Source organism: Cherax quadricarinatus, chromosome 54 (assembly GCF_038502225.1).
Source record: "Cherax quadricarinatus isolate ZL_2023a chromosome 54, ASM3850222v1, whole genome shotgun sequence".
Classification (NCBI taxonomy): Eukaryota; Metazoa; Arthropoda; class Malacostraca; order Decapoda; family Parastacidae; genus Cherax; species Cherax quadricarinatus.
In genome coordinates, this window is record NC_091345.1 from 17932435 (window position 1) to 17945682 (window position 13248).

Consider the following 13248-nt stretch of genomic DNA (forward strand, 5'->3'; position numbering starts at 1 on the left):
ACCTAGGTAGTGGACCTACACAATCTATAATTAAATCTGCAAAAGGTTCTCCATCAGCAGGTATAGGTTGGAGAGGTGCAGGTTTAATGGAATGTCCAGGTTTCCCTACTTGCTGACATTCTCGGCAACACCTAATATGATTCTTCACATCTTTCTTTAATTTTGGCCAATAAAATTCTTTTGTGATTCTATACAAGGTTTTTGTAATTCCTAAGTGACCTAATATATGCTATATTTAATATTTGAGGTCTATACTTTGTTGGAACCACTAACCTGTTAAACAATTGCCGGCCCTCTATCTCCTTACCAGTCTCAGTGCAGACCAAATAATCATTTTTAAGTTCATACTTGACCGGATGATCCAAAGATTGACCGGATGATCCAAAGAGGATTTTCCCATGGCTGCCTGAAAAGCGAATTTTAAAGAAGGGTCCTTTCGTTGTTCCTCCTGGAAGGACAGTCCCTCGGGCATGGAAACAGAGATGTCTTGCAATCCTGCAACCTGGGAATAGGAAGGCTTGATCGGGGTCTGTTCACTTGATTTACGAGGCTCCGGCCGGTGTGCCTCATAAAACAACGTGGCTATTCCGAGATCGGAGTCGTCCAAGGATAGGTCAACATTTTCACCAGAGAACCCTTGGGATGTTGCCCGAGTTATGGCCAACACCGGAGAAGAATTAATCATTATGGGTTCAGGACACGCACTAACAGTAGTAATGTTATTACCCAGTAATAACATGGCATCTTTCATGGGGAATCCTTTTGAGACACCCACAGTCAAGTACCCAGTGTAATATTTGCACTGTACATAAATTTTATGCAAAGGGACAGAATATATAGCTCCTCCAAATGCTTCCAATAAAACAGAGGAATTCAAGGAAGTGTTCTCTGAAAGGGGTAATATTCCTTCTCTTATAAGTGAGCAATATGCTCCAGTATCTCTGAAGTCTTTACTTCAGTTGTTTCTGAGTTTTCCTGAAGGGAAATAAGACTCTTGCAATAATAAGGGGCCATACCTTTTTCTACTTCTCTAGGGAACATGTTACTAGGGATATTAGAGATTTTCCCAATGGGTTGGGGTTTATGGGGGCAGTTGGGATGGATGTGACCTACTTTATTACACAGGATGCAGACGACAGGCTTGCCCTTTACTCCCTGCTGACGTTGCAAATGGTGTCGTTCTGGCTGGTGTCTCTCTGGATACTGTTGTCGAGATGCACCATGAGTAGTTTGCCTCTCCGCAGGTGGACCATAAGTTGAGAAGCGTGGCTCACCAGGTGACTTAGTTGGCTGACGTAGACGTTCTTCCTCCGGCTGGCACTTCATTCTCCAAGGTTGACGATCTCTGCTCATGCCAGGCTGTTGAAAAGAGAGACGGGACCGCTCGGACAAGGAGCGGTTAGTTTCAAAGGTATCAGCCAACCTGGCTGCCTCCAATGCAGTGGTTAAGTCACGTTCCTGCAGAAAGACTCGAATCTCTGGTCCCACAGACTCCAGCAGGTTATCAATCAGAATAAGCTGTACCAGCTCCTCAAAGGTAGAGACACCACTTGCTTTATACCAGCTGGTAAAAGCTTTGGTTTGCTGTCTCACAAAGTCCACTAGGGATTGACCAAGCTGTCGTCTGCCCAGCTTGAAAATCTTTTTATATTTGGCTGGGATACATGTATATGCTCCCAACACTGTGGTCTTTACTTGATAATCAGAAAATTCAGCGTCATTTATTACTGACGTAAATTCCTGTGCCTTACCCAATAATGCTGTATGAACCAACGATGCCCAATGCTGTTCCGGCCACCTCAATGATCGAGCCTGATTTTCGAAGCTTTCGAAAAATTGTTCTGGTTCGGCCTCATTGAAGCGGGGAACAAGCTGTACTGCTTTCTGTAAACTAAAATCATTTACAGAATGCGAAAACTGCCTCCTTTCTCTTTCCCTATCAAATTCTTCCCTTGCGAATGCTCTCTGTTCCCTAGTTTGCTCAAGATTGATTTTTGCCAGCTCAAGTGCCAACGACGCTGATTCACCTTGAGAGAACGCAGCTGCACTATACTGACCATTTTGCTCCGTAGGTGTATCATCATCCTCCTGCGAGAACATAGGAGTTTTTGCCCTAGCTCCCGTAGAGGGAGGAGTCTGATGTGCCATCTCTTCTTCTATAAGTTTGTCAGCAATCAGTGAATGCAGTTGCGCAGCTGTGAGAGTGCGTTTGTATTTAATGCCAATGGAACGAGCAATTTGCCAACAACGCTGTAGGGACAATTTAGGTAGGTTATGCAAAGTATATGCCGACACCAGACGTCTGACTCGTCTAGGTGGCATAAGTTATTCGCTATGCACAGTACGATTGCAGAATACCCCAACGTAACACGTTAATTTGCAGAACACGCTTAGCTATGCACAGTACGAATGCAGAATACGCATACAAGCAAAGCTAACTGCAAAATTCTCCACACCGAACAGGCTAGTAACAACTGACACGCAAAATTTGTAAAGCAATGCCAGACAGCTACACTGTTCTAGAAGATTGACCGTAGCAAGCTGTTGAACGATCACACAATAGCATGGCTGATCATAACAAAGCAACTGACACGCAAAATTTGTGAAGCGTAGGGAAAGCTAATGCAATGCCAGACAGCAAGCTGCACAATGTTCCTGCTATGAGCTTCACCCTAAGCTCAACAGTTTCTCTAAGTCCAGCTCCAGCTCCTGGACAGGCCCCTATATTACAATCCAGGAATCCAAATGGCCTGTTATCCTGGGTGTAAAGGGAGCAAAATAAACACAGCAGAAAAAGCTTAGACTTATATTATCCTTCACCAATTTAGAACAGCAATATGTGCACTATGTACAGTGATAAGTATAGTGCACTCCACGGTAAGCAAGGCAGCTCTAGAATGGGAATGACAAGGGCAGACAGGAGAGTGGTACCCACATAACATCTGCGATTGCCAAAACCATCGTCTTATTGGCTAGAACCTGGTCACTAGTTGAACGACGGGGCCCCATCATCAACTCTTAGCAACCTGGTTTGCTGGTTGGGGGAGATAGCCTGTAAATGAGGGTGTGTACATGCGCCGAATGAAGGTTACGTACTCTTTGCATGCCACACGGAGTAAACAAATTGTAAATACTCAGTAGAGCTTAAGACTGAGAATTTAACTAGTGATTGTCAGATGATCTTACCTTAAAAGATCACAACAGCGTCACTTTCACAACAGTGTCACTATCACAACAGTAAGGAAAATTATTGAGTGGATAACTAGAACCTTCAAAACAAGAGATGCTAACCAGTGATGATACTCTTCAAGTCTTTTGTTTTCTCGAGGCTCGAGTACTGCAGAACTCTTAACAGTTTCGTTCATAGCAGGCAAAATTGCACGCCTGCAGAATGTGCAGAGAACCTTCACTGCTCACATAAATTCCGTCAAGCACCTAAATTATTGAGAACATTTGAATTCCCTCGATCTGTGCTTCTGGGAACGTAGGCCGGTAAGATGTGTTATAATCTTAACTTGGAGGATTGTCCAGACATGGGTACCAAATGCCCATGCATACGCACGCACGCATGCACGCGCGCGCGCACACACACACACACACACACACACACACACACACACACACACACACACACACACACACACACACACACACACACACACACACACACACACACATTCCCCATGAAACTAAGAGACTCGACAGACAGGCAGAATATACCCAAATGTAAAACAGGAGTTCAGTGAGTACACTAAGGTAAAATTTAACAAGTGGAAAGTGAGGTAGTTTTCCGTGCAGCCTTCATACATGAAGGAGATTACCAATGTCGCTGTCAGGGCATGATGTGGCTTCACCACACGATGGACACACACACGATACTTAGAGTTCTGCAGTTTATTGTACAGAAGAATGTGCATGAAGAAAGGGCAGTCCTGTACATCCATTCGTTACAGCTGCAGGGTATGAACTGACCTTATCTCACCCTTGGGCACTGATGCCCAACTGCTGTAGCAGTCATACATGGCATCTGTCTATAAGGATGATTATTGAATATACTGGATGGTTATTTACTAATTGACGATACAGGTGCGATAACATTACTCATAGTACTGACTCCAGCAGACTTTGTAAGTTGTTCCTGATCATTGGGGCTGTGATGAATGTGTTGGGCTTCGTACCGCTAACACAAACAGTATGGTGGACCGGGCCGAGGTGGCAGTGACCCTCGGAGCAGTGTAGGTATACCCAAGGTATGTATTGTGCTGCCTCCCTAGTATATTGTGCTGATTGCCTAGTATATTGTGCTGCCTGCCTCGTATATTGTGCTGCCTGCCTCGTATATTGTGCTGCCTGCTTGGTATATTGTGCTGCCTTCCTCGTATATTGTGCTGCCTGCCTCGTATATTGTGCTGCCTGCTTGGTATATTGTGCTGCCTTCCTCGTATATTGTGCTGCCTGCCTCATATATTGTGCTGCCTGCCTCGTATATTGTGCTGCCTGCCTCGTGTATTGTGCTGCCTGCCTCGTATATTGTGCTGCCTGCTTGGTATATTGTGCTGCCTGCCTCGTATATTGTGCTGCCTGCTTGGTATATTGTGCTGCCTGCCTCGTATATTGTGCTGTCTGCCTAGTATATTGTGCTGCCTTCCTCGTATATTGTGCTGTCTGCCTAGTATATTGTGCTGCCTGCCTCGTATATTGTGCTGCCTCCTTGGTATATTGTGCTGCCTTCCTCGTATATTGTGCTGCCTGCCTCATATATTGTGCTGCCTGCCTCGTATATTGTGCTGCCTGCCTCGTGTATTGTGCTGCCTGCCTCGTATATTGTGCTGCCTGCTTGGTATATTGTGCTGCCTGCCTCGTATATTGTGCTGCCTGCTTGGTATATTGTGCTGCCTGCCTCGTATATTGTGCTGTCTGCCTAGTATATTGTGCTGCCTTCCTCGTATATTGTGCTGTCTGCCTAGTATATTGTGCTGCCTGCCTCGTATATTGTGCTGCCTGCCTCGTATATTGTGCTGCCTGCCTCGTATATTGTGCTGTCTGCCTCGTATATTGTGCTGCCTGCCTCGTATATTGTGCTGCCTGCTTGGTATATTGTGCTGCCTGCCTCGTATATTGTGCTGCCTTCCTCGTATATTGTGCTGCCTGCTTAGTATATTGTGCTGCCTGCCTCGTATATTGTGCTGCCTGCCTCGTATATTGTGCTGCCTGCCTCGTATATTGTGCTGCCTGCCTCGTATATTGTGCTGCCTGCCTAGTATATTGTGCTGCCTGCCTAGTATATTGTGCTGCCTGCCTCGTATATTGTGCTGCCTGCCTCGTATATTGTGCTGCCTGCCTCGTATATTGTGCTGCCTTCCTCGTATATTGTGCTGCCTGCCTCGTATATTGTGCTGCCTGCCTCGTATATTGTGCTGCCTTCCTCGTATATTGTGCTGCCTGCCTCGTATATTGTGCTGTCTGCCTAGTATATTGTGCTGCCTGCTTAGTATATTGTGCTACCTGCCTCGTATATTGTGCTGCCTGCCTCGTATATTGTGCTGCCTTCCTCGTATATTGTGCTGCCTGCCTCGTATATTGTGCTGCCTGCCTCGTATATTGTGCTGCCTGCCTCGTATATTGTGCTGCCTTCCTCGTATATTGTGCTGCCTGCTTAGTATATTGTGCTGCCTGCCTCGTATATTGTGCTGCCTGCCTCGTATATTGTGCTGCCTGCTTAGTATATTGTGCTGCCTGCCTCGTATATTGTGCTGCCTTCCTCGTATATTGTGCTGCCTGCTTAGTATATTGTGCTGCCTTCCTCGTATATTGTGCTGCCTGCCTCGTATATTGTGCTGTCTGCCTAGTATATTGTGCTGCCTTCCTCGTATATTGTGCTGCCTGCCTCGTATATTGTGCTGCCTTCCTCGTATATTCTGCTGCCTTCCTCGTATATTGTGCTGCCTGCCTCGTATATTGTGCTGCCTGCCTCGTATATTGTGCTGCCTTCCTCGTATATTGTGCTGCCTTCCTCGTATATTGTGCTGCCTTCCTCGTATATTGTGCTGCCTTCCTCGTATATTCTGCTGCCTTCCTCGTATATTCTGCTGCCTTCCTCGTATATTGTGCTGCCTGCCTCGTATATTGTGCTGTCTGCCTCGTATATTGTGCTGCCTGCCTCGTATATTGTGCTGCCTGCCTCGTATATTGTGCTGCCTTCCTCGTATATTGTGCTGCCTGCCTCGTATATTGTGCTGCCTGCCTCGTATATTGTGCTGTCTGCCTCGTATATTGTGCTGCCTGCCTCGTATATTGTGCTGCCTGCTTGGTATATTGTGCTGCCTGCCTCGTATATTGTGCTGCCTTCCTCGTATATTGTGCTGCCTGCTTAGTATATTGTGTTGCCTGCCTCGTATATTGTGCTGCCTGCCTCGTATATTGTGCTGCCTGCCTCGTATATTGTGCTGCCTGCCTCGTATATTGTGCTGCCTGCCTAGTATATTGTGCTGCCTGCCTCGTATATTGTGCTGCCTGCCTCGTATATTGTGCTGCCTGCCTAGTATATTGTGCTGCCTGCCTCGTATATTGTGCTGCCTGCCTCGTATATTGTGCTGCCTGCCTCGTATATTGTGCTGCCTTCCTCGTATATTGTGCAGCCTGCCTCGTATATTGTGCTGCCTGCCTCGTATATTGTGCTGCCTTCCTCGTATATTGTGCTGCCTGCCTCGTATATTGTGCTGTCTGCCTAGTATATTGTGCTGCCTGCTTAGTATATTGTGCTGCCTGCCTCGTATATTGTGCTGCCTGCCTCGTATATTGTGCTGCCTTCCTCGTATATTGTGCTGCCTGCCTCGTATATTGTGCTGCCTGCCTCGTATATTGTGCTGCCTGCCTCGTATATTGTGCTGCCTTCCTCGTATATTGTGCTGCCTGCTTAGTATATTGTGCTGCCTGCCTCGTATATTGTGCTGCCTGCCTCGTATATTGTGCTGCCTTCCTCGTATATTGTGCTGCCTGCTTAGTATATTGTGCTGCCTGCCTCGTATATTGTGCTGCCTGCCTCGTATATTGTGCTGCCTGCCTCGTATATTGTGCTGCCTGCTTAGTATATTGTGCTGCCTGCCTCGTATATTGTGCTGCCTGCCTCGTATATTGTGCTGCCTGCCTCGTATATTGTGCTGCCTGCCTCGTATATTGTGCTGCCTTCCTCGTATATTGTGCTGCCTGCCTCGTATATTGTGCTGCCTGCCTCGTATATTGTGCTGCCTGCCTCGTATATTGTGCTGCCTTCCTCGTATATTGTGCTGCCTGCCTCGTATATTGTGCTGCCTGCCTCGTATATTGTGCTGCCTGCCTCGTATATTGTGCTGCCTTCCTCGTATATTGTGCTGCCTGCTTAGTATATTGTGCTGCCTGCCTCGTATATTGTGCTGCCTGCCTCGTATATTGTGCTGCCTTCCTCGTATATTGTGCTGCCTGCTTAGTATATTGTGCTGCCTGCCTCGTATATTGTGCTGCCTGCCTCGTATATTGTGCTGCCTGCCTCGTATATTGTGCTGCCTGCTTAGTATATTGTGCTGCCTGCCTCGTATATTGTGCTGCCTGCCTCGTATATTGTGCTGCCTTCCTCGTATATTGTGCTGCCTGCTTAGTATATTGTGCTGCCTGCCTCGTATATTGTGCTGCCTGCCTCGTATATTGTGCTGCCTGCCTCGTATATTGTGCTGCCTTCCTCGTATATTGTGCTGCCTGCTTAGTATATTGTGCTGCCTGCCTCGTATATTGTGCTGCCTGCCTCGTATATTGTGCTGCCTGCCTCGTATATTGTGCTGCCTTCCTCGTATATTGTGCTGCCTGCTTAGTATATTGTGCTGCCTGACTCGTATATTGTGCTGCCTGCCTCGTATATTGTGCTGCCTGCTTAGTATATTGTGCTGCCTGCCTCGTATATTGTGCTGCCTGCCTCGTATATTGTGCTGCCTGCCTCGTATATTGTGCTGCCTGCTTAGTATATTGTGCTGCCTGCCTCGTATATTGTGCTGCCTTCCTCGTATATTGTGCTGCCTGCTTAGTATATTGTGCTGCCTGCCTCGTATATTGTGCTGCCTGCCTCGTATATTGTGCTGCCTGCCTCGTATATTGTGCTGCCTTCCTCGTATATTGTGCTGCCTGCTTAGTATATTGTGCTGCCTGCCTCGTATATTGTGCTGCCTGCCTCGTATATTGTGCTGCCTGCCTCGTATATTGTGCTGCCTTCCTCGTATATTGTGCTGCCTTCCTCGTATATTGTGCTGCCTGCCTCGTATATTGTGCTGCCTTCCTCGTATATTCTGCTGCCTTCCTCGTATATTCTGCTGCCTGCCTCGTATATTGTGCTGCCTGCCTCGTATATTGTGCTGCCTTCCTCGTATATTGTGCTGCCTGCTTAGTATATTGTGCTGCCTGCCTCGTATATTGTGCTGCCTGCCTCGTATATTGTGCTGCCTGCCTCGTATATTGTGCTGCCTTCCTCGTATATTGTGCTGCCTGCCTCGTATATTGTGCTGTCTGCCTAGTATATTGTGCTGCCTGCTTAGTATATTGTGCTGCCTGCCTCGTATATTGTGCTGCCTGCCTCGTATATTGTGCTGCCTTCCTCGTATATTGTGCTGCCTGCCTCGTATATTGTGCTGCCTGCCTCGTATATTGTGCTGCCTGCCTCGTATATTGTGCTGCCTTCCTCGTATATTGTGCTGCCTGCTTATTATATTGTGCTGCCTGCCTCGTATATTGTGCTGCCTGCCTCGTATATTGTGCTGCCTTCCTCGTATATTGTGCTGCCTGCTTAGTATATTGTGCTGCCTGCCTCGTATATTGTGCTGCCTGCCTCGTATATTGTGCTGCCTGCCTCGTATATTGTGCTGCCTGCTTAGTATATTGTGCTGCCTGCCTCGTATATTGTGCTGCCTGCCTCGTATATTGTGCTGCCTGCCTCGTATATTGTGCTGCCTGCCTCGTATATTGTGCTGCCTTCCTCGTATATTGTGCTGCCTGCCTCGTATATTGTGCTGCCTGCCTCGTATATTGTGCTGCCTGCCTCGTATATTGTGCTGCCTTCCTCGTATATTGTGCTGCCTGCCTCGTATATTGTGCTGCCTGCCTCGTATATTGTGCTGCCTGCCTCGTATATTGTGCTGCCTTCCTCGTATATTGTGCTGCCTGCTTAGTATATTGTGCTGCCTGCCTCGTATATTGTGCTGCCTGCCTCGTATATTGTGCTGCCTTCCTCGTATATTGTGCTGCCTGCTTAGTATATTGTGCTGCCTGCCTCGTATATTGTGCTGCCTGCCTCGTATATTGTGCTGCCTGCCTCGTATATTGTGCTGCCTGCTTAGTATATTGTGCTGCCTGCCTCGTATATTGTGCTGCCTGCCTCGTATATTGTGCTGCCTTCCTCGTATATTGTGCTGCCTGCTTAGTATATTGTGCTGCCTGCCTCGTATATTGTGCTGCCTGCCTCGTATATTGTGCTGCCTGCCTCGTATATTGTGCTGCCTTCCTCGTATATTGTGCTGCCTGCTTAGTATATTGTGCTGCCTGCCTCGTATATTGTGCTGCCTGCCTCGTATATTGTGCTGCCTGCCTCGTATATTGTGCTGCCTTCCTCGTATATTGTGCTGCCTGCTTAGTATATTGTGCTGCCTGACTCGTATATTGTGCTGCCTGCATCGTATATTGTGCTGCCTGCTTAGTATATTGTGCTGCCTGCCTCGTATATTGTGCTGCCTGCCTCGTATATTGTGCTGCCTGCCTCGTATATTGTGCTGCCTGCTTAGTATATTGTGCTGCCTGCCTCGTATATTGTGCTGCCTTCCTCGTATATTGTGCTGCCTGCTTAGTATATTGTGCTGCCTGCCTCGTATATTGTGCTGCCTGCCTCGTATATTGTGCTGCCTGCCTCGTATATTGTGCTGCCTTCCTCGTATATTGTGCTGCCTGCTTAGTATATTGTGCTGCCTGCCTCGTATATTGTGCTGCCTGCCTCGTATATTGTGCTGCCTGCCTCGTATATTGTGCTGCCTTCCTCGTATATTGTGCTGCCTTCCTCGTATATTGTGCTGCCTGCCTCGTATATTGTGCTGCCTTCCTCGTATATTCTGCTGCCTTCCTCGTATATTCTGCTGCCTGCCTCGTATATTGTGCTGCCTGCCTCGTATATTGTGCTGCCTTCCTCGTATATTGTGCTGCCTGCTTAGTATATTGTGCTGCCTGCCTCGTATATTGTGCTGCCTGCCTCGTATATTGTGCTGCCTGCCTCGTATATTGTGCTGCCTTCCTCGTATATTGTGCTGCCTGCTTAGTATATTGTGCTGCCTGCCTCGTATATTGTGCTGCCTTCCTCGTATATTGTGCTGCCTGCCTCGTATATTGTGCTGCCTGCCTCGTATATTGTGCTGCCTGCCTCGTATATTGTGCTGCCTGCCTCGTATATTGTGCTGCCTTCCTCGTATATTGTGCTGCCTGCCTCGTATATTGTGCTGCCTGCCTCGTATATTGTGCTGCCTGCCTCGTATATTGTGCTGCCTGCCTCGTATATTGTGCTGCCTTCCTCGTATATTGTGCTGCCTGCCTCGTATATTGTGCTGCCTTCCTCGTATATTGTGCTGCCTTCCTCGTATATTGTGCTGCCTGCCTCGTATATTGTGCTGCCTTCCTCGTATATTCTGCTGCCTTCCTCGTATATTCTGCTGCCTTCCTCGTATATTGTGCTGCCTTCCTCGTATATTGTGCTGCCTGCCTCGTATATTGTGCTGCCTTCCTCGTATATTCTGCTGCCTTCCTCGTATATTCTGCTGCCTTCCTCGTATATTGTGCTGCCTGCCTCGTATATTGTGCTGTCTGCCTCGTATATTGTGCTGCCTGCCTCGTATATTGTGCTGCCTGCCTCGTATATTGTGCTGCCTTCCTCGTATATTGTGCTGCCTGCCTCGTATATTGTGCTGCCTGCCTCGTATATTGTGCTGCCTGCCTCGTATATTGTGCTGCCTTCCTCGTATATTGTGCTGTCTGCCTAGTATATTGTGCTGCCTGCCTCGTATATTGTGCTGCCTGCCTCGTATATTGTGCTGCCTGCCTCGTATATTGTGCTGTCTGCCTCGTATATTGTGCTGCCTGCCTCGTATATTGTGCTGCCTGCTTGGTATATTGTGCTGCCTGCCTCGTATATTGTGCTGCCTTCCTCGTATATTGTGCTGCCTGCTTAGTATATTGTGCTGCCTGCCTCGTATATTGTGCTGCCTGCCTCGTATATTGTGCTGCCTGCCTCGTATATTGTGCTGCCTGCCTCGTATATTGTGCTGCCTGCCTAGTATATTGTGCTGCCTGCCTAGTATATTGTGCTGCCTGCCTCGTATATTGTGCTGCCTGCCTCGTATATTGTGCTGCCTGCCTCGTATATTGTGCTGCCTTCCTCGTATATTGTGCTGCCTGCCTCGTATATTGTGCTGCCTGCCTCGTATATTGTGCTGCCTTCCTCGTATATTGTGCTGCCTGCCTCGTATATTGTGCTGTCTGCCTAGTATATTGTGCTGCCTGCTTAGTATATTGTGCTACCTGCCTCGTATATTGTGCTGCCTGCCTCGTATATTGTGCTACCTTCCTCGTATATTGTGCTGCCTGCCTCGTATATTGTGCTGCCTGCCTCGTATATTGTGCTGCCTGCCTCGTATATTGTGCTGCCTGCCTCGTATATTGTGCTGCCTTCCTCGTATATTGTGCTGCCTGCTTAGTATATTGTGCTGCCTGCCTCGTATATTGTGCTGCCTGCCTCGTATATTGTGCTGCCTGCTTAGTATATTGTGCTGCCTGCCTCGTATATTGTGCTGCCTTCCTCGTATATTGTGCTGCCTGCTTAGTATATTGTGCTGCCTTCCTCGTATATTGTGCTGCCTGCCTCGTATATTGTGCTGTCTGCCTAGTATATTGTGCTGCCTTCCTCGTATATTGTGCTGCCTGCCTCGTATATTGTGCTGCCTTCCTCGTATATTCTGCTGCCTTCCTCGTATATTGTGCTGCCTGCCTCGTATATTGTGCTGCCTGCCTCGTATATTGTGCTGCCTTCCTCGTATATTGTGCTGCCTGCCTCGTATATTGTGCTGCCTGCCTCGTATATTGTGCTGCCTTCCTCGTATATTGTGCTGCCTTCCTCGTATATTGTGCTGCCTGCCTCGTATATTGTGCTGCCTGCCTCGTATATTGTGCTGCCTTCCTCGTATATTGTGCTGCCTGCCTCGTATATTGTGCTGCCTGCCTCGTATATTGTGCTGTCTGCCTCGTATATTGTGCTGCCTGCCTCGTATATTGTGCTGCCTGCATCGTATATTGTGCTGCCTGCCTCGTATATTGTGCTGCCTGCCTAGTAGATTGTTGTGCCTGCTTCGTATATTGTGCTGCCTGCCTCGTATATTGTGCTGCCTGCCTGGTATATTGTGCTGCCTGCTTAGTATATTGTGCTGTCTGCCTAGTATATTGTGCTGCCTGCCTCGTATATTGTGCTGCCTGCCTCGTATATTGTGCTGCCTGCCTCGTATATTGTGCTGCCTTCCTCGTATATTGTGCTGCCTGCCTCGTATATTGTGCTGCCTGCCTTGTATATTGTGCTGCCTTCCTCGTATATTGTGCTGCCTGCCTCGTATATTGTGCTCTCTGCCTAGTATATTGTGCTGCCTCGTATATTGTGCTGCCTGCTCTCTGCCTAGTATATTGTGCTGCCTGCCTCGTATATTGTGCTGCCTGCCTCGTATATTGTGCTGCCTTCCTCGTATATTGTGCTGCCTGCCTCGTATATTGTGCTGCCTGCCTCGTATATTGTGCTGCCTGCCTCGTATATTGTGCTGCCTGCCTCGTATATTGTGCTGCCTTCCTCGTATATTGTGCTGCCTGCTTAGTATATTGTGCTGCCTGCCTCGTATATTGTGCTGCCTGCCTCGTATATTGTGCTGCCTGCTTAGTATATTGTGCTGCCTGCCTCGTATATTGTGCTGCCTTCCTCGTATATTGTGCTGCCTGCTTAGTATATTGTGCTGCCTTCCTCGTATATTGTGCTGCCTGCCTCGTATATTGTGCTGTCTGCCTAGTATATTGTGCTGCCTTCCTCGTATATTGTGCTGCCTGCCTCGTATATTGTGCTGCCTTCCTCGTATATTCTGCTGCCTTCCTCGTATATTGTGCTGCCTGCCTCGTATATTGTGCTGCCTTCCTCGTATATTGTCCTCGTATATTCTGCTG

At 47.9% G+C, this 13248-nt stretch overlaps 1 protein-coding gene across 2 annotated transcripts in view; it reads left to right on the plus strand.

Annotated features, from left to right (window-relative positions):
• LOC128699158 (mothers against decapentaplegic homolog 3) overlaps positions 1-13248 on the plus strand; it is a 504184-nt gene that overhangs the window by 419972 nt on the left and 70964 nt on the right. The gene's annotated exons all lie outside the window — the stretch shown is intronic.